This window comes from Anser brachyrhynchus (genome assembly GCF_964034855.1).
Source record: "Anser brachyrhynchus genome assembly, chromosome: 3".
Taxonomy (NCBI): Eukaryota; Metazoa; Chordata; class Aves; order Anseriformes; family Anatidae; genus Anser; species Anser brachyrhynchus.
Genome location: NC_137696.1, coordinates 105,911,133 through 105,930,740, shown reverse-complemented (window position 1 = coordinate 105,930,740; position 19,608 = coordinate 105,911,133). Strand labels below are relative to the sequence as shown.

At 37.3% G+C, this 19,608-nt stretch overlaps 1 long non-coding RNA gene across 3 annotated transcripts; it reads right to left on the bottom strand.

Moving 5' to 3' along the window:
- Window positions 1-23: 23 nt before the first annotated feature.
- On the bottom strand, window positions 24-19,335 carry LOC308192739. 3 transcript variants are annotated; one of them, XR_013949068.1, is made up of 6 exons: window positions 17,393-19,335; window positions 16,286-16,376; window positions 13,627-13,737; window positions 3,049-3,168; window positions 1,675-1,803; window positions 24-613 (listed from the first exon to the last, which is right to left on the bottom strand). It is a non-coding gene; the product is annotated as an uncharacterized lncRNA (long non-coding RNA). The 3 variants fall into 3 exon arrangements; XR_013949069.1 differs by lacking the exon at window positions 3,049-3,168; XR_013949070.1 differs by lacking the exon at window positions 3,049-3,168 and having other exon boundaries at window positions 1,675-1,771.
- Between the last annotated feature and the right edge of the window lie 273 nt (window positions 19,336-19,608).

Genomic DNA, 19,608 nt, shown 5'->3' with positions numbered 1-19,608 from the left:
CATCTCCCTTTTGAGGAGACCAGACCATTCCACTGGCACGGCCGAGGGAAGCACTACGCCAGCCCAAAAGCACCATGCCGTCTGCTTCTGCCAGAATGAGAGCCATGAACGAAATCATCAAGGGCCATGGACATTCTGTAAGACGGCCACGTCACCAAGGAGCTGCTGGGCTGCCAGTTCAAAGTGTCTGTGAAGAAGAAAACCCAAAAGTTCAAAGAGGCGACATCTCTTCAGAGGGGAGGCTCCCTAAGCCTAAAGAGCTGCAGATGAGGGAGGCACTGAGAGGGCCCAAAGGCAAAAGCAATTGTGCAGCTTCCAGAATTAAGGCAATCAACGACATCCACAGGAATCTAAAACATTCTCAAAGGCCTCCAAACCAGGAAGGAGCTGCTTTTCTGGTGGAGGATGTGCAAGGGCTCAAAACCACAGACTCCAACCTAAAGAACAAAAACGCCAGCTTCATGGTCTATGTGTTGTGCAGTAATGCACAACAAGTTGACAATAAAGAGATGAAATGACTTAAAACTAATAGGCTTGTCTGAACTTTTGCTGCCTGTCTCTCTTGCTAGGAGTCTCAGCAGTCTTCTAGCATCTTTCTTCGGCAAAGGCATGTCTAAAAGAAAAAACGTAAAAAGCACAATCAGAGGAAGAACTCTGGATCTCCAAAGTACCAATCTGCAGGTCTTACATTCAGGCTACCATTATGTCAGGATAACAACAAACAGCTGCCCAGGAAGATTAATCTGACTTTGAATTCAGTAGACACTGCAATACTATGCTCCTCAGAAAATCAGGACATTTGTGACCTGCTTTTCATCCCAAAAGGTGGATTCTTCTGCCATCAGTCAGGTGCTAGTAAACTGCCAGCACGAGAGCAACACACAGACTACATGGATATATAGTTGAGACCAGGGGTAAAGGGGACCACAGGGGTCAGGTCCATAGACCCTCGCAATAGTTGCTTCCAGTCAGTAGAAAACTACCTTTTACTCCTCAACATCAGAAACTCTGCTTGCAGATGTTAGAAGGAACCAAACCTTCCAACCTCCTGGCCCTTGCCCCAACAAGAATCCATCTCCAATCTCTAGAAAAGGACTAGCTCCTAGAAAGACTGGGTGCGCAGGACACCAAGAGAACAAGCACAAATGTTGTGTGAGCATGCGTGAGTGAAGGGTGGGTGTGAGTGTAAGCCTTTGCCAGTCCTTCCTTTCCCACAGCATCCCTACTGGCACGATGCTACAGAGCCTCTGGGACCCTGAGCCACAGCTGCGCAAGTCTGGTGGTGCCCTGTGGCAACAGGGATCGTAGGCCTGGAGCCCAAGAAGGGGCAAGAGTATCTTCTCTGGCTGAAGCGGCCAGCCAGCAGCTAACTTGGCTATCAGCAAAGTCCTTCAGGACAACTTCACCACCTTACTGCCAGAACAGTCACTACTGTATTCGGATATTACTTTTTAAAAGAAGTTTCCTGCATATAGGTGAAGCTGTACTATCAGAGTGCATCTTTCCCCTATACAAATACCCTTTTAAGTAAATTATTCCTTCATATACAACTTCATGCATTTTTTTGGACATAGGTGGTCCAGCACAAAGCCTGATACTGTTCATGTGATAAATGGGCAGGAGGGGGCAAGAGAATAAAAATGAAATGCTGAAGGTATTTGCAGCTCTGCTTACCTGAAGAAGAAACTCCAAGCTCTTCAAGTGACGGTGTCAGAAGTGTGTAGCTAGCTCACACGTGCACTTTCAGGGAGTCTTATATCACCAGAAAAGGCTGGTAATATAAATATGATGTTTATAAATAACCTGTCACAAAATACACATAGGAAATGGCAGGAAAGTATAAATTACAGAGGGATTGAGAGGGAATATGTGAAGCTGTCAGGCAATCATAAACATCAGTAGAGGTTTATACATAACCATTTTTAAAAAGTAATGAAAAGGCATCATTTGTAGTTTGACAATAGATCTATTTTAGAAAGGACAGCATTTCAACACTGTGTACAATAACATCTATATAGTCCTTTACTGTGTGTTTACTACTTAGGAAGGTCAATAAATAGTAAGACATAAACAGTAGAGTATAAACTGTTGCAATATAGACTTCGCATCCCATGGAAGTCAGAAGTATGGCCTTCATATTATCTGTTTTCGCCAGAATTATATCAGTGACAATGAGCTAAACAGTAACCTTCTGCTTATTTTAAATCATAGTATAGTGTCTTGTTGAGGACTCGAGAAGGTTTTATTCATAGCTGAGAAATGGGCAGAAAAGAACATAAATGTCAAGTAAGTATGGAGAGAACTTTAAAGAAAATCTGCAGAGCTTTGGAAGCAGTCAGGAGACTGGCCATTTTGAATGTCTCCTGAGACCAGAAGGGGACATGAGACCTTGCAGCTTCAATATTTTCCAAAAGCCAGAGACCTCAGGCTCCGTAATTCAGATTTTGAGTAAACAGGAGATTCTTCTATGCAAAAGTTATACTGAAGCTTTTGAATTTTGACACTAGGGTACACTGTCTTTGCAGGCAAAATAACAGTTCAGTAGCAGATTTACTGTGTCTGCCAGGCATGCAACTAATTCAAGCAGTCAGTTGCTTTCCCTGTAAGAAATGAGTCAAATCATAATATTTTATAAAAGGACAGATCTAGCTACTTATTTCAAAAGCTTCATGCCTCCTGTGTCCCTCATAATGTAAATGACAATCTTTCAAAGTACATTTTAAATATCATACGATAAAGACAATGGTATAATTTTATCTCTTTTTGTTTTGGACTGTAACAAAGAGACAACTTTTTACCTCATACATAATGTTTATTGTAGTGAAGCTTTAGACAATCATTTCAGAGAACATTGTAATATTAACAAATATAGAAAGAAGAGTGGGAACATACACCAAAACAAGAGTATGTTGTTTTTGAGACTGAAAAAATACATTAAATTTCCTTTGAATAAAGAAAACTTTGAAAAATGTTTATGAAAAGGCACTTTAAATGGAAACCCTGAAGGGAGAATGGGGGAAAGAGAAAGGAGGAATGAGTGATAGTTACCGTAAATTATGTTCCTTTCTTAGCAGTATTGTTCTCATGGCTTGCTAAATGGTTGTCATATCTAAATACTGCCATCATATTAGGAGATCTTTTTTTTTCTCCCCGTGATGACAAAGTAACCTGAGGACAGAAAATTATGTAAACTACAGAGAAAAAATGGCAATTACCAGATACCTTACAAAATTCAATGCAGTTTTATCATCATTTGTTTTGATTTATTTAGCTGCAGAATAAGCTTCACAAAGCAAAGTCCACTAATGAGCTATCAAAATGGCAACAAACAACAAACACTAATGAGTTAGGGTGGAATTCAACTTTCCTAATTTATACATCTAAAAGTTAGACATTTAAGACTTTGTAGTCAGTAGAGAAAAATAGGCATCTTCATAGGGTTATTCATCTCATCCTAACATGTGTCTAGATTATGCAGCATGAATTGTGCTTCAGAAATGCTTATTTCTTCTATTGACTTTAAAGGGATCCAACGGTGCCTAGCTGAGATTCAGATGTTTCACTTTTGAATAATACCTAAGGGTAGCTGAGGTTATTTCTATCTATTATACATTCAGTAGGAAAAGTCTGTCATACAGCAAACTAGTGTACAGCCAGACAAGTAAATCTTCACTTTTTGGATGAAAAAGAGAGAAGAAACTAAAATACCAAGAATTCTCACGGTACCATGTTAAGACAAGTGATTTTTTGTTTTGACCCTGCAGGCATAATAGGTAGACATTTCGTTATTAATTATCTTATTAAAATGATACTCTGTGCTTTCAGATTTAAATCATTATGGCTTTGGCTTCACGAACATTCTAGGGTACTTTGCACAGGGACTCAAACGAACCATAAATTCTCCTCGGAAGAATCCCACTTTTCTACAGAACAAAAATGATATGTATTAACTATCTGTTAAGCATAAGCTAATGTATGCGCTCAGTGTTATGATTTTTACTTTATAACCTTTTGTGTCTACTTTTTAATGGTTTATCTACGCACAGAATGTTTTGAATGTTTTGTCAGTTGCAAGAGAGTTTTTTACTGTACTGAACTTTTACACCACACATAGACACTTCTGTTGAGGTTACCAGTCCAAAACCAGACATGGTATTCAGATATGAAGCCACTGTGGCTTTGTACAATACTGTTGAGCAACATGTTCCTATTTATATCACTGGTGACATAATTCTTTTCAGCTGAACTTACCACTATGTGTATCACAATGCCGTCTCAGATGTGGTCTAAGAAATGAACTTAGGATATGAAAAGATGTCACAAAAATTTTTCAGTCCTGACCGATGGCGATTGAAGCAATGTCCAAAAGTTGAAAGTTCCATGTATCCTATTATATATCGCTTGATGCATTCAGGCGTCTGCTGTTATTTTGGCAGATAAATGTATTTCACAAATTACGTTTTAGTCACAAAGACTTCACAGCAATGAAAAAAATGTCATTGTTAGGGGAAATTGTAACGCTGTTAGGAAAGGTAAAAATTTGGAAAGAAAGGCTGAACACATCTAAGGGAACCAAAGCTGGCTCATACATAAACAAAAACACGGCCAGTAAACATAGTAATTGGACTATGTTTTAAGTGACTTATGAGTATTTTTGACATCAAAGCCACGTGGTGTGATTGACAATAAAAGAAGGGTTAAAAGAAAATATCTCAAACTTATGGAATAACTGTAGGATTTAAAATAAATTGGAAAGGCAGGAACGTTTCAGAAAGGATAAAGCATAAAACCTAAGAAAGCCAGAAACAAGAAACAGGGAAAAAATCTTTTAAAACTATATTTCAGGGGAAGAAACATCAAAACACTGTCTCTTTGCACCTTGTCAGGAAGTGCTTGATTGAGTTTTACACAGTGGGTAAATAAGAATTTGTTTTCTAGAGAATAATGCTTTGAGCAGTATGTCTTAGAAAAACCCTTTCAACCTTAAACATCACAGCATTAACTTTGTAATTGACATTCGTGCTCATTGAGAGTATGTGGAGGAAAGAGAAAAACAATCCTCCAACTCCTTTTTCATTTCAGATCTTCTTGTAACCTTTGATTATTCTACAGGTTCTCTGAATTGGGGTTTGCTGTAGTTTTATGTTAACCTATCGAAACAACATGCTTTGTTTACTAAGTGTTTTTAATCAAGATATCAGACCAAAATAATCCTCTATTCTAATTTTGGTTTCAAGTATTTCACTATGATTTTCAGCTATTTAGACAATATAGGAAGTTCCTGTACAGGGTTAATTTGATCACCTCTAAATGGCATTGATGTAATAATTATCAAAGCCTTACTATAATAGCAGATTTACAAGTCAAGACGTTGTGAAACAAGTAGATTGTCCAGAGATGGGGTCTACTTCAAAACTGAGTTTAAACGAATAAAAGGTTTGAGTTGATTCTGATGGATTTAGGGCCAAACCTTATCCTCACTCTCTCCACCCTAGTAATGGGATAAACCTCAGATGATACTTAAGTCTTCTTTCTTTTTCAATACCTTCTCATTTCTCCCATCCTACGTGCAAAATCTCTTTTATTTTTTTCATAAACTGACTTGCAACTCATTGTCTAATAGTGACATGTACTGTTTCTGAAACTCAGCAAAATGGGAAAGAGGAAGACATTTCTACAGAAGTTCTGATGGCTATCTTGTACTAAAATGATCAGGAAATAGGATTTAAACCACCCAGCTTAATATAATCTCTGTCTAAATCCATAAAAATGAAAGGACTAGCTGCCTTTTTTTTTTTTTTGGTCATCTGTTATTAAAATAGACACAGGATATGCTAGCAGCTTTCTATAAAATCACATGAGATTTCCCAAAGGGAATATTGCAGCATGTAAGCTGTATCACCCAAATGTTAAAATAAACATAACAAAACCCTTCCCAAGAGTGCATTTTCCGTAATGAATATTGCATTAGATGTGATACAAAGAAGAGACAAGTAAAACAGAAGGTTTTTTTTGTTTGTTTTGGTTTTTGCTTGTTAGCTTGCTATTCAGAAAGAAAAGAAAAGAAAACACAGACATTTTATATCCTGACTGAACATTATGCTGCATCTTATAGATATTTTGCACTGAATACTATATTTAATTTTTTAATTTAATTCACACAATATTTACTGTATTTACCTTCACTTTACTTGTTTCTTCCATTTTCTATCCACTTTGTGTGGAGTATGTAGTATACAGATGAGACCATCTACCACTTTAGGTTTGTACAGTATTCAATTGTACAAGGAGTCATGTAATAATTACTGTTGCCATTTGAGGTGAGTTTAATAGCCTGCATTTGTTCATCTACCAGGCTGAAGTGCCAAAATGAGACAGACAAGCAAGCACTGCATTGCTTATCCACAAGAAGCATGACATGTTTCCATGTGTATCCAGGAGCAAAACAGTAAGTAACATGTCCATTTATTTTGGAAAAAAAAAAAAGTAATAAAAATTGGGGCACCTAGTGCTTGTATGTGTCTCTAGAGTTAAATGACAGCTGAATAGAAGCGATAGGGCTGCCACTTTGAATCCTTTACTTGAATTTCATTAACTCCCTTTATGTGGATTAACCTCCAATTTATTTTTCTTAACCTCTTTGTGTTCCTCACTAGTAAGGCCTGAAATATAGTTATCCTGTGGTATGTTCATTTAACGGAATGAAGATCGAATCTTTGTGTCAACCTGGAAGTACTAATCAAAACAAGCATTAATCATCTTCAGAGAGCTGTTGTGGAGAACATTTTCACATGGATTTACTTCTCTAATTAAGCTGCCTAGCTGAGACACCTCAGTTAGAGGAACATTGTTAGGTAGTCCCCCTCTGTAGTCAGTGAAGAGAGACAGGCCACACAACAGGGCAATTCACATTGATGAAATCAATGGTTTGAAACAGGGTCTTCTCTCTGAGAAGACTATCAATCAGAAAGGAATGTATTTTTCATTAAAATCAACTCTATAATGGACTAGCTTCCATATCAGTAAATTGAATACGTTCATAAGTGCTTTATTATCTCAGGAATAAAAGGTATGACAAGAAAAATTACTGCTTTACAATATATACCAGCAAACAATTTCTTGCTGTGAATTATGCTTCCATTTAAGTACAGAGCTGATAGCCAATTCTGAGATTCAGTTGGATGAAAATAGCTTTTACCTTATATCCTAATCTTGATATGTAAATTTGAAGTAATTCTTATGACTAATCACCATATTCAAAATATGAAATCTATGTCTTTATGAGGTTCAGCTTGTATTCCTGCTTTCATCTGAATCCACAATGACAAAGTAATGTCATGCACTGACCTGTGGTCATCAGACTGTCTAGAATGACTAGCAACAACTGAAAAAGCTCTCTGGCTTTGGAATATGGTAAAGTATTACCCAAATGACTGAAACCTCTAGATCTACTGGACCATTTTTTTCACATTAAAAAAAAAAAAAATTGTCATATCTGATTACGTATCTAAGAACTAAGGCACAGTGCTGTAGATCATTTTTTAATTATTTAATGTGTTAAAAAGAGATATTATTATTTGTGATTGATCTTCCTGGAAAGCTTGAATAGTTCTTTTATAGTAAAGTCTTTTATTTGCATCATTCTGATGCACCAGTTCTCATGCTGCAATTCTGGGGGAAAATAAAAAATAAAAACAAAACAACAGGAATGGCAACAGCCTAAGGTTCTTTGGTTGAAAAAAATGTTATTTTGTTGTTTGTTTACTATTTGCAAAGGTGATCATATCCACCCAACAAACTAAGATATTTCCACACAAAATAGAACATTATACTAGATTTTGCTCTATAAATATATGTTTTAAACTCTTGATACAGGCTTCCAGGATGAGTCAAATGTTGCTATACCTTGCCTTAGGTTTTTCCTTCTGTTTAGTTTCTAACTTCCGTCTATGACAACAAGCATAAAAATGATGTACACTACTGATTTCCTCCTGCTTAGCGCTTTTCCTTTTAACTGTATAATCCACATGGAAAGTGCTCATACTACAGAAAGCATAAACTTGCTTGTGATATTGAAGGAAAAACTACATTTAAAAACAGCAGTGTTGTTATTCATTCTGGTCCACCTCCAGATAAATAACCACCTTTGTAGAGGTACTAAAATAACCAAAGCTAAAATTTACTTTTAATATACTCTATGAGATCCTTCAGTAACTATGACCAAAAACAAACAAACAAAACAAACAAAACAAAAAAAACCACTAATAATTTCCTGAACTGTTTGACAGCTTTTAGATGAGCTAATGATTCTCTATAGAGAAGCAACCAAAAGATCAGGATTATGAACAGAGAGTTGGAAAAAAACGAATGGAATAATAAGATTAAAATAACTGGAAATAGAGGATAGTTGAACATTTTCAAACAATAGTTTCACATTAAGCCTCATCTACAATTCCAAGTTTTAAATTTTACAGTTCTTGCAAATTCCCAAGTCAATGTTTTTTTTTTCTTTTGCAGGTTTTGTTGAATAAAATGTACCTCATTTTCACTAGAAGATAACTGTAGCTTCATTCTTCCTAGCTAATATAAAAATTGCCACAAACAATAAAAGAATAGCATTTTTACCAAACAACCTTCCTTTTAAGACATCTAGAAAATAATGATCTGCTCCCATGGAAGACTGATCCAGGTCATGCAGTTTGTCACAAGTTTGACTCAAGGTATTTTGGAAACTGTGGTGCGCCTAAGAACCTAGGGAAACAGAGAAGTAGTAGGCAAATGTGTCTGGATTGTATTTATTTTTTTTTGCTTCCCAATAGCAAAGAGTTGATAGGAAAGCAGGCCCTGTATGGACTTGTGAAAGACTGGGGAAAAGAAGATTGGAAAAGAATTATCTCAGATTTTCTGTTGAAGGAAAGCGAAATGAAAGGCAGAAATCAACTGGGAAAGTCATTTCAAATATGTGAGCTAAGCTGGGACTGGTTAGGGGTAATAGAGAAGAGTCTGTGAGAGCAGAAGTGTAGAAACCTGATACGTGGGAAGTAGTACTGTTGGAAAGGTCTGCAATGAGGTGATTAAAATTGTTCTTCTAGATGAACTGGTGCCATACAAAGCTGAAAAAAACAGTGGATAAAATGGGTACCTTAGATCACTGAAAACAAACAGGAAAACAACTAATGACTGTTCACATTGCTGTGTAGTGTAGGAGAATTCATAGAATTTTACTTGGGAAAACCACTTTTTTGTTTTAGATTGTTTTGGCTATATTGCAGTTTTCACTAAAGCAGGAAGTAACTAAGCTCTTGAAAGACCTGATTAATTGAGAGTTCTCCTGTTTGTAAAACAGAAATGCAAGGTAGTCTCATTCAGTATCAGTAGAGTCAGCTGCTGGAAGCAATACATCCTGCCACAATACATCCTGCCATTTATAACACACAGAGAATGAGAAGTAAGGCTTTGGAAATTACATCTTCCTGCTGCCAACAGAAGAAAACTAGATTACTGATTGAGATGCAATCAATAACTGAACATTAGATGAGATGAATCTGATCATTAAGATGTTTATGGAGTAAACACAAAAGATTTTAAGATGTTTGCCAGACTAGGCTCTGAAAACCGCACGTTAAGTTATTGCTATGTATCTGTTAATGCTGAAGCAATATAAATATAATGCCTAACCAAGTAAGGTATTCCAGCATACTAGATATGTTACATAACTATATATATAGGTCACAAGTAATAAGAAACAGTCTGCTTCCAAGGGGAAAAAAAAAAAAAAAAAAAAAAAGGCTGTTGTGCCTAAATCTGATAGCTGTTATTCATCATCTACCTTCTGTACTGAAGGAATTAAAAGATTAAAAGTAGGAATAAGAAATTAGAGGCTCAGTATTGCTAGGATGCTTATGTGATTTTAGCAACAATAAGTTTTAAAGCTTAAAACTGGTTTGTTCTTGTTGCTCAGTTGCAGTGTTCTGTAAGGCTAAACTTAAAAAACAAACAAACAAACAAAACCCAAAGGAATAATTATAATTTTTTTAATGATCCAACTTTGAACTTGAGGGGGAAATGGCAAATGCTCACCTTGCCTCCTCAGCTTTTAGTCATGACACTATGGCAGAAATTCTAGATGTGCAGTAACTCAAGATCCCACATACCCTGCCTAGGTACTATTTAGCTTGAAAATCCTGCAAGTAAGGCAAAAAAAGCTGGGTCACCTCAACTTTATGAAAGGAAATATAAAGAAGATAACACTCATGAGGATTCTGGTATTAATTATTTTGAGCATATAATCAAAATCTTAGTTCCCCCAAAAGAAAATATCTGAGACGCATGAATTTAGCTAAATTGAACTGCAGTGCAAGCTGTTCACGCATTAAAGGCCTGGAGGCCTGGACAGACTAGAAAAGTTGAGCAATGCTTGCTCTTCGTGATGAGGATGAAGCCTTGCAATATCAACTGTACTAATAAATACTTGGTTACAACATCTTGTTCTGTGATAATCAAGGTCCAAATCTCTCAATTTTGGTTCTACAATAAAGAGCTTACAAATTTGAGGGAACCATAAATGTTGCTTCTTACCTGAAAACTCTTGAAAGAAACAAATTAGTTCTATCTATTAAACCAAATAAAATTATGTCAAATGCTTCAAGATAAGAAATTAGTCATTTCTGAAATATGCTTTATCTACAACGCTGTTTCTTCTCCTGGGTATACAGCTCCATGATTTTCTTTTCAAACGTGATTTAGAAAAAAAATAGTAGAAAAAATCAGCACATTTTCTCATGCTTTTTTATATTAAGTGATTTTTTTTTATATTGTTTCCTTTCTTCTGTAAGGAATGTTCTTCATAAAATAAACATAAAATATAAAATCATGAATCTGCCATATTCTCTACGAATTTATTTCAACATTTCAAAAGGCCTACAAGATTCATACTAAGATTGGAAATCGGTCTTTCTTCTTCTTCTTCTTTTTTTCCCATTAAACAATTGTTTCAAATATATTAATTCTGGTAATTTTACTAAAAACAGTAAAAAAAAAAGATGTTTTTTTCCATCTATAAAGGATTCTGTGAAGTAGCTTATGACACACAAAGATCAAAAATAAAAAGGCAAAAAAAATGAGAGAAATTTGTTGATTCTGGAATATTACATCTGGTAACGAACATCGAAATCTTATTTAGATTACCTGGAGAGGTTTTAGAGAAAACCTATGTATGTACTTATTGAAAAGCAGACTCTACATTCTTGGAGCACCGTTCATTAAATTTATCAAAAAAATCTACGTAGAATACATATTAAGAAGAAGTGGAAGAAGGAAAATTATAATAAGAGCCAATCACTGGAAAAAGAAATAAGACAAATTAATATGAGTAATAAGGAAGAATAACTTTTCATTGTAATCAGGATTAGCCACTCAAAAAACCACAATGCATTTTAATGGGATCACCTTCAGTGAAAATTTTTCACCTCTGTTTGGCAATGTTTCTGATGATATGTTGTACTTGATATAACAGTATGTAAAAGGAGCGTGTATGCTCTTTTAAGGGTATAAGGTCCAGGACCTTTTCCAAGGCCACATGGGATAATAGGAAAGGGAGGCAGTGATGTGAACTGAGTCTGGTCAGTCACAATAATTTCTGAGTGCATGTGAGAATGTAGGAGTGTTTTCTACAGCAGCGTTATCCGTTTGAGGACTTCTAAGATGACAGACAACGACCACATACAAACCTCATGGTCTCACTAATTGGTGGGCTATCAAACTACAGGCACTTTTTTCAGGAAGATCAACACGGACTTTGCAGCTGATAAGATCATGAACCAGGGGGCTCTGGACTGGGAGGGTGCAGAAAATGCAGAGCTCTGCTGCAGGTGTGCAGGGGGGAAGGGGAGCAGGAGGAACAAAATGGAGGATCGGTAGACAATGGTAGAAAAGGACTGTTTGTGTGTAAAACAGGGCTGGTCAGTATGCTTGCTACTGATGTCCTATCTTCTTCTATTTCCTCCTTAAACCTTTTCTTACTTCTCCCTTCTTTTATTTGCACTTTCTCCTGTGTGTATGTGCAAGGACAACATGCCTGCTACTGGTGAGACCTGTGTGTGTGAGCGAAATTGTCCCCTGCAAGTGGGGTCATGTCTGTGGGTGTAGGCCTGTGGGATGTGGTGCCTGTTACTGGAGCAAGTGGGGGTCTTGGCATCAGTAGTTCGGGGGGAGAAGGGGAAGGGATTGCTATCTTAATCTGAAAGTGTCCTACAGACTTTGTGCCTGGAGCCAGTTACTGGGGATCACTGTGAGTGAACTGGATGCCAGCTACTGGAGTCAGACTGGGGGTGTGGGTACCCCCGGCCTGCGCTGTCAGCTAATGGTGCAGGTGAGGGCCTTTGGTGTTCCCAAAACAGCTACTGGGGTAAAGGAACCAGCATGAGTGAGGTGAGGGCAGGAGACCCATGAAGGAGATGAGGGGGCCTGTGATACAGGCAGGGGTGCTGGATAGACAGAGGGGCCATGACAGGTACTCGAAGGATCCACAAATACATTGTGTGTTTGTGAATCCAGAGCATGCTGTGTGTGTGACTGCACCAGTGAACTTCCATCTCTACTAGTCATAGAGGAGCAAGGGTCTCAGCTGTCTACGGCCATGTTTTACCCAAGTCCTGTGTGTAGGTGCTGTTGAAGGCAGCCAACAGCGTAGCTGTGGCAGTGTGTGTGCCCAGCTGTGGCAGTGTTCTGTCTCCGTCTGCATGTCTGTGTGTCTCTGGGACACATGCTCAGATTTGCTGCTGGCTAAATCTGCAAAGGGAAAGTGGCAGCTGCATCCCCAGGCACTGAGCTGGGCCTCAGTGGCCAGACTGGATTGGTCCCAGGCTGGACCTCACTTAGCACTTGAAATAGGAAATAATTCAGGAAATTCCTGTAACATGGTTTATAGGAGAAATTAATTCTACATAGATCACAACAGCCCATGCTGCCTTTATGAAGCTATAAAACACTGTGAAGGTACTAATATCTGTTAAGAATTACTTTTTCTCAAATGTTTGAAGCTCAAGGTGCACAAATCTAAGTGTCTTTAAGTCTCATTTTCAAAGAACAAATTGCAGTAAGATTTTTACTACATTAGGCACTGTTTGCCCTTTCTGTAGAAATTGTATAACGATGAATTCTACAAGGTACCTTTCCAATTTCCATTATATACCCTGTAGGATAGTATGGTAGATTTGATAGGTGAGTGCACTGATCCAGAATGGCAAATTCAGCGTTCCCAGCTTCTTGTTTATTTTTATTAAAGTGTTAACCAAACTGCCATATAAAACGAAAATAAGGAAATGTCCTCAATGAAATTCTTTGTCGTGACTTTAAACAGGATCAATGGTGCAATACTGTTTAGGTAACATCAAAGGAGATTTAAAATAAAAGCACTAGATCAGTTTTATTTACTTCATTTTTTTTTGTACTTCTTCACACAAATTTGTCATCTAAGTTGTGAAAGACAGAACTACTTAAGATACAAAAAAAGAATTTGACTCAGCATATTGTCTTTTTTTCCTTCATTTTCTTAAAATATTACAGTATAGCCTGGAGTAGCACTATAATGAGGTATGTTACAGCTAAGGGAATAATGTCTCCTACCTGTAATTATCAGGTGGGGAAGGATGGTGGTGGCGTGAAGATATTTCTTAATGGTTGTTACTTAGCAGGTACACTTCCAGAAGGAGTTTCTGTATGTTCCATACATTTAGGCTGTAAATTAGAAAACTCACTTTGCTTTGCTAGTACATTTGATGTTTCTATTCATCTTTTTTTTTTTTTCTTCCCCTCTGGTATTGAACAATAAACAACACCTCAAAGATGTTTCTCCTCCATGTAAGCATAAATTAGATCACCATAACCATTCCTGGAGTTCATACTGTTAGAAGACTCACCAAGAAGAAAGGAAAAAAAAAAAGACCAAAAACAAACAAGCAAAGGAGAGCGTGCTCAAAAAGGAGATTAAAAGGGTTCAATTCATTCAGATTATCAGGATGAAGAAGTAACCTGATTAAAGAATGACAGTTATTTCACAAAGCAGAAATATCAAATATTACAAGGACAATTATTTATTGATAAAAGCTGTAATAAGAATATAGAAGAAAGACAAATTCAAATAAAAACAAGGTGTTCACTTTAATGGTAATGAACCACTACAACAAAGTACCAAGGGGAATGGAGAATCATTTACAGGCTGATGTATTCATCTCAAAGTTTTATGATTTTTGAAGGACACTTGAGGCTGATGGTTTTTAAAGCTAGTAGATGGCCACAGTGTTGCCTAGCTTGACCTTGTGGATAGTGTTAACCATAGGAGTGCATTGCAACAACGGATCATAGTTTTAATTATTAGAAAATAATTTATTTTTAAAAACCCATCTCAATCACATTTCTAATGATGTAGAGTCTATCATAAACCTTGGTAAATTTCTGTAATGGATATCCTCCTTCACAACTGATGCCCCCCAAAATGCTTTTTCATGGCAACTGCTTGGATTTTCTGTGGGCAAGATAGGGTGATGGGGCTACTTGGGATAAATTGATGACAAACGTTTCAATTTCTCACATAACAGTAGAGACCTGCTCTTTGCAGATAAATGATCACCCTAATAATGAGAAAAATATTTATTTAGGAAATGTCCTACGTCAATAAACAACATCCCCCAATCAATAAACCAAATTTTAGCAGTGGCAGAGAATTCTATCTGGGTGCCCACCTAAAGGAAAAGGAAAAAATGCTACAAGTATTTTCATAATCTGGATGAAAAAAGACCCATCTGTCTGAAACATAGGTGGGTAAAATTCTCCCTTTTGCTTGGAATATGTTTTGAATAAGAGACAATGTATGCCATTTTGTCAGGCTTTAGGAGTTACCTTAAGATTAATGTCTTCTGGACAAGAGTGATAAATGATGATGCCAGAAGTCTTCTATATGGATGAAGCCTTTCATGAAAGGATCACCACTATGAGTGAGACTGGACAAGTTGTAGGACGGAAAAGGATAATATTGAGGAACTTAAAAGCTGCTATGCTCACAAGTTTGTCTTTGGCTGGAAGTTTTTCTTCCTGTCTTGCCACTACTCAGTTTGAGCACTGTAAGTGTGCTTAAGTTCAAAGTCTACTAAGTATCTCAGAATAAGCTCTACTCTGAAAGACCGAAAGTTAAGACAATTAGTTGGAGGGAACATTCATGAGGGCGACTGAAGGAAAAAATAGCTTTGCATCTTGTCCTGAGAATCACATTTCTCCTATCGTGTTTTATAGTTAATGTTTTCAAGTTATTTTAAAATGATGTTTTTCCATTTTAAACTGTATAAATTGGATTCTTTGTTTACCGTAGCCTCTTTCATTCTAGAATTTTTACACCTGACAAAATACTTTTACAAGATTTTTTACAAGATTTGACAATGATCATTTACAATTTTAAATTCAAAACCTTTTTCAGTGATTTTATCCGTGCCTGATTCCAACTATGGGAAAGTGGCACATCTAGTGCACTGCTTTCTTTCCCACTATCAGAGTGAATGTAAAGAGACCAACATTTGTTGTTCCCCATCTATCACTAATTTTAGGGCTGTGATACTTCTTTCCCTGTCTATAAGAGGGAAAGTCTTCGTGTGTTGGCTGTAACTTTTTCTGAAATGGAGAACTGATTGCTATAATGCTTCTATATTTTAAGGCTGTTTCAGTACCTATGGAACGTGAATTAAGTATATGCCATTCATGTTGAAGTCCCAAAATAAAGCAGTTCTTTTCCCCCAACACATCAGGGATAAAGACTTCAGAAACTGACATTCAGTTCTCCACTGTGACTTGGTGGTTTGTAGGAGACACCATCTATTTATACTTTATATGTTAGAATTTTGATACTCAAATAGTCAAGATGAATTCCTTATGAGCTATAATTGATTTCAAAATGGATGATGACATTTTTTGATACAGAATGAATCTCCCACTCGGTTCTTTTTAAAGAGTTCATGCATACCGATTTTTAACACGAAGTCACACAGATCATATCACCAAGGTTTAATACTACCCAATAGGTCATATCTATGCTCCTAAGTGGGAAATTCCTATGCATCATATGTTTTATCCAGCATCATGATACCTGATGAATAATTATGAATTGAATATTTTATTTTTTTGCCCTTTGTGGCATCTTAACCAATTTTGATCTCAAACACACTGCATCTATGCTAAGCACACATTCCTTTATTTAACTGAAAACAAGTTATAGTTTGATCAAAGACAAGCTACTGACCTCTTTAAAGGGAAAGCAGATGCAATTTAACAGTTTCTGATCCACTTGAGTTCATGGTCTATCATCTAATGATGTCATGCCATCACGACCTCTGTAAGTAATCATAGTAATAGTTACTTATTTTCTATAGAGAAGGTTAATCCAATTTACCTTTCAAACAGTCCCCCATTGTAGTTTCTTTCTATGGCTAGAACAAATTCTGCTTGGCGTATACGTTAGGTATTGTGGAAGCAGTTTGCTAAAATCTCTTGTGAGATTTTGGTCTGTTTTCACCTTCTAAATTTTACTCTGTGTCCAGTGTTGCAGTTCTTACTGAGAACTCCTACTAGCATGGATGTGGGTACACAGAAACCTGTAGACTCCCCTCTTTGAGGAACCTCCTCTCCTTCTGGTGAGAGCAGAAATTCTGTGAGATAACGGACAGAGCTAGAGCCAGCCATTTAATGGTGTGGATGAAGGATTTAGAAGTCACAGTATAGGGGGAAGGCATCTGCTGCCTCCATTTCTATAAAATCTAAGCAAGCAAAAATTGTGCTATGACTTTTAGATATATAGCAGTAACTTTACAAAAATTCTTACTCAGAAAATTACAGGTGTATCAATTATAAAATGACTTCCTAACTCATACCAATTTAGAATACTACAGAAACTTTGGCTGTAATATTTATGATGAAATGAAGCACTGACAATACAGACTTTCAGTCCCATAACCCTCACAGACATTTTTCTAAAAGCCTCCATGATATCTTTCAGAACCCAAATACATATGGATAATTAGAGAATTTCATATTAGTGTTTATTTACTGTGAACACTAAGTGCTATTAATACATATCAACAATTTAAAAGCTCAGTCTTTTGAGCAAATAAGCTACTTTGAATTTTAGCATTTTTCTGTGTTGACAGCAACTGACCTTTATCAAACAAAGCAATTTCATAAAATTAAATATTTGTAATGTTAAACTCACAGCACAGAGAGGCTGACTTACCCAGGACAAAGCACTTTTGAATTTAGGTCTTTGTGTGGCTGATAAATCAAATGTGAAGTCTGAGGAATGGAGATCACAGAATCACAGAATAGCTGAGGTTGGAACAGACTTTGAGCTTACCTGGCAAAGTTTTGGTAGCAGGGGGCTGCAGGGGTGGCCTCTGTGAGCAGAGCCCAGCAGCTGCCCCGTGTCAGATCAGAGCCAGCTCCAGCCGGCTCCAAAAGGGGCCCGCCGCTGGCCAGAGCTGAGCCAGAGAGAGGCACTGGTCGTGCCTCTGGGAAAGCGGATTGAAGAAAGGGGAAAGAAAAAGAAAAGGAAAAAAAAAAAAAAAAGCTGCTGTGCAACAGCAGCTGGGAGAGAGGGGTGAGAACTGAGAGAGAAGCAACGCTGCAGCCCCCATGGTCAGTGCAGCAGGAGGGCAGGAGGGGCTCCAGGCACGCAGCAGCAGTTCCCCTGCGGCCTGTGGAGAGGCCCCTGGTGGAGCAGGCTGTCCCCCTGCAGCCCACGGGTCCCACACGGAGCAGATCTCCACGCTGCAGCCCGTGGAGGAGCCCCCGGTGGAGCAGGTGGATGTGGCCTGGAGGAGGCTGCGGCCCATGGAGAGCCCTGGGCCAGAGCTGCAGCCTGTAGGGAGGAGTCCACGCAGGAGCAGGAAGACTTTTTTTTTTAATTTTTTTTCCTTTTCAAGCACATGGCACTAGAAGACCTAAAAAGTACAAAAGGGGAAAAGGTGAAAGATACACAATATAATTATATTTGCAAGCATTTTAACATAGTCTGTAAAATGACTCGTGTGAGCACAACATAACCTGAAAATACTCTTGCTCGGGTCCAAAATTCTAGATAATTTTAACATCCATGCAGTGTTGTATAGTAACCAAATGTTCCCAGAGGGACAAGGTTCGAGCATTAATAAAAGGTCTAAGTGAACTAGAGACTTACACAAAATATTTAGGACACTTTCTAGAGTTCAAGAGCATAGACTCTGTAGATATATTCAGAAATCCGTTAAGACTGACTGCTCACAAAGTACTCTTTGGATTATACCCTTAAGCAGAACTACTCAGAAGGCAAGGAAGCTAAACACAGGTCATGTTCTATGGATCTTAAAGTTAAGCAAAATATCCTTATAGCTTCATTATGTGTCCACAGAAATTAAGAAAACAAAAATGCAGATTACTAGTCCTTAGTATCCTTCAACTTCAGCTACAATGGGCTTTCTTCCTATAAGCAGTACTGTTTCTTTGAATCAGTTATTTAATATTAAAAAAATAAATAAAATAGTTCAACAAAATAAATAAACAGCGACCCTGCAGTTGGTCCTTTCTCCTGCTAAGCAAGCACCTTTGCTCTCTGATCCACTAATCCTACACTGCCTACTTTAAACGGTGAAGATGTTAAAGAGAACACCCTGTGAAGTTTTCCCTCACAGAATCACGTATCTGATTGAATTCTCAAGGCTTGGACTTAGTGGCTGCACATCTACTAGAAGATTAAATGTACCAAGGTCTGTCTTCTATATTTGAACCTAGGAAAGAATGGTCTGCATCTGTTGTTAGCTTCCAAGGTGAAAAGACCATGTCCAAACAACATGTTTGGAAGTTTCCTGAGTCTGATTCCTAAACAGCACCAGAGAATAGTTTACTGCAGTATAAAACCAAGCCAGATATTTCTAACAATTTATTAGGATAAACAATTGTATGCTAGTGCTCACTCCGTAGTGTATACGGGTAAAAATGTGCCTTTTTATTTTAGCTAACAATCCAGGCTCAGTTGCCTCCTTGTGGCTACTTGAAGGAGATCTGGAGCTTTGTTTAAGGCTGGGCCTTCATGGACATGGAAGAGGATGTTGTAGGGGCTGAATCTGTGCTTTCTGGATGACCATTTCATACTGCATAGCATGGTACTGTATTTGTGGAGTTGAGTATCAGTTTCTGTCTCTTTCTGTTGTAGTTCCAAATTTGCCTCAGAAATAGTTATGAAATCATTATATCTGGTGGATATATATATACACACACACACACATATATATTTATGGTTATATATATATATACAGCTATGTATAAATATGTATATATATATATCCATATATATGGCTTATATATATATATATATATATATACACACACATATATGGCTTTGTCTTCGTATAAAGCATGAGCTCACAGACCAGGATTTCTTCAACATACGTAAAGACATCTAGGAGGCCTAGCTCCAGCTGCCTTTCAGGTTACTTGAGGTATCCAGGCTTTAGGATGGGGAAAAAAATGCATACTTAGATCACCTCATTTTTTTATTTATTTTTTTTCTGAATGTTCATCAACACATTTTTGTTT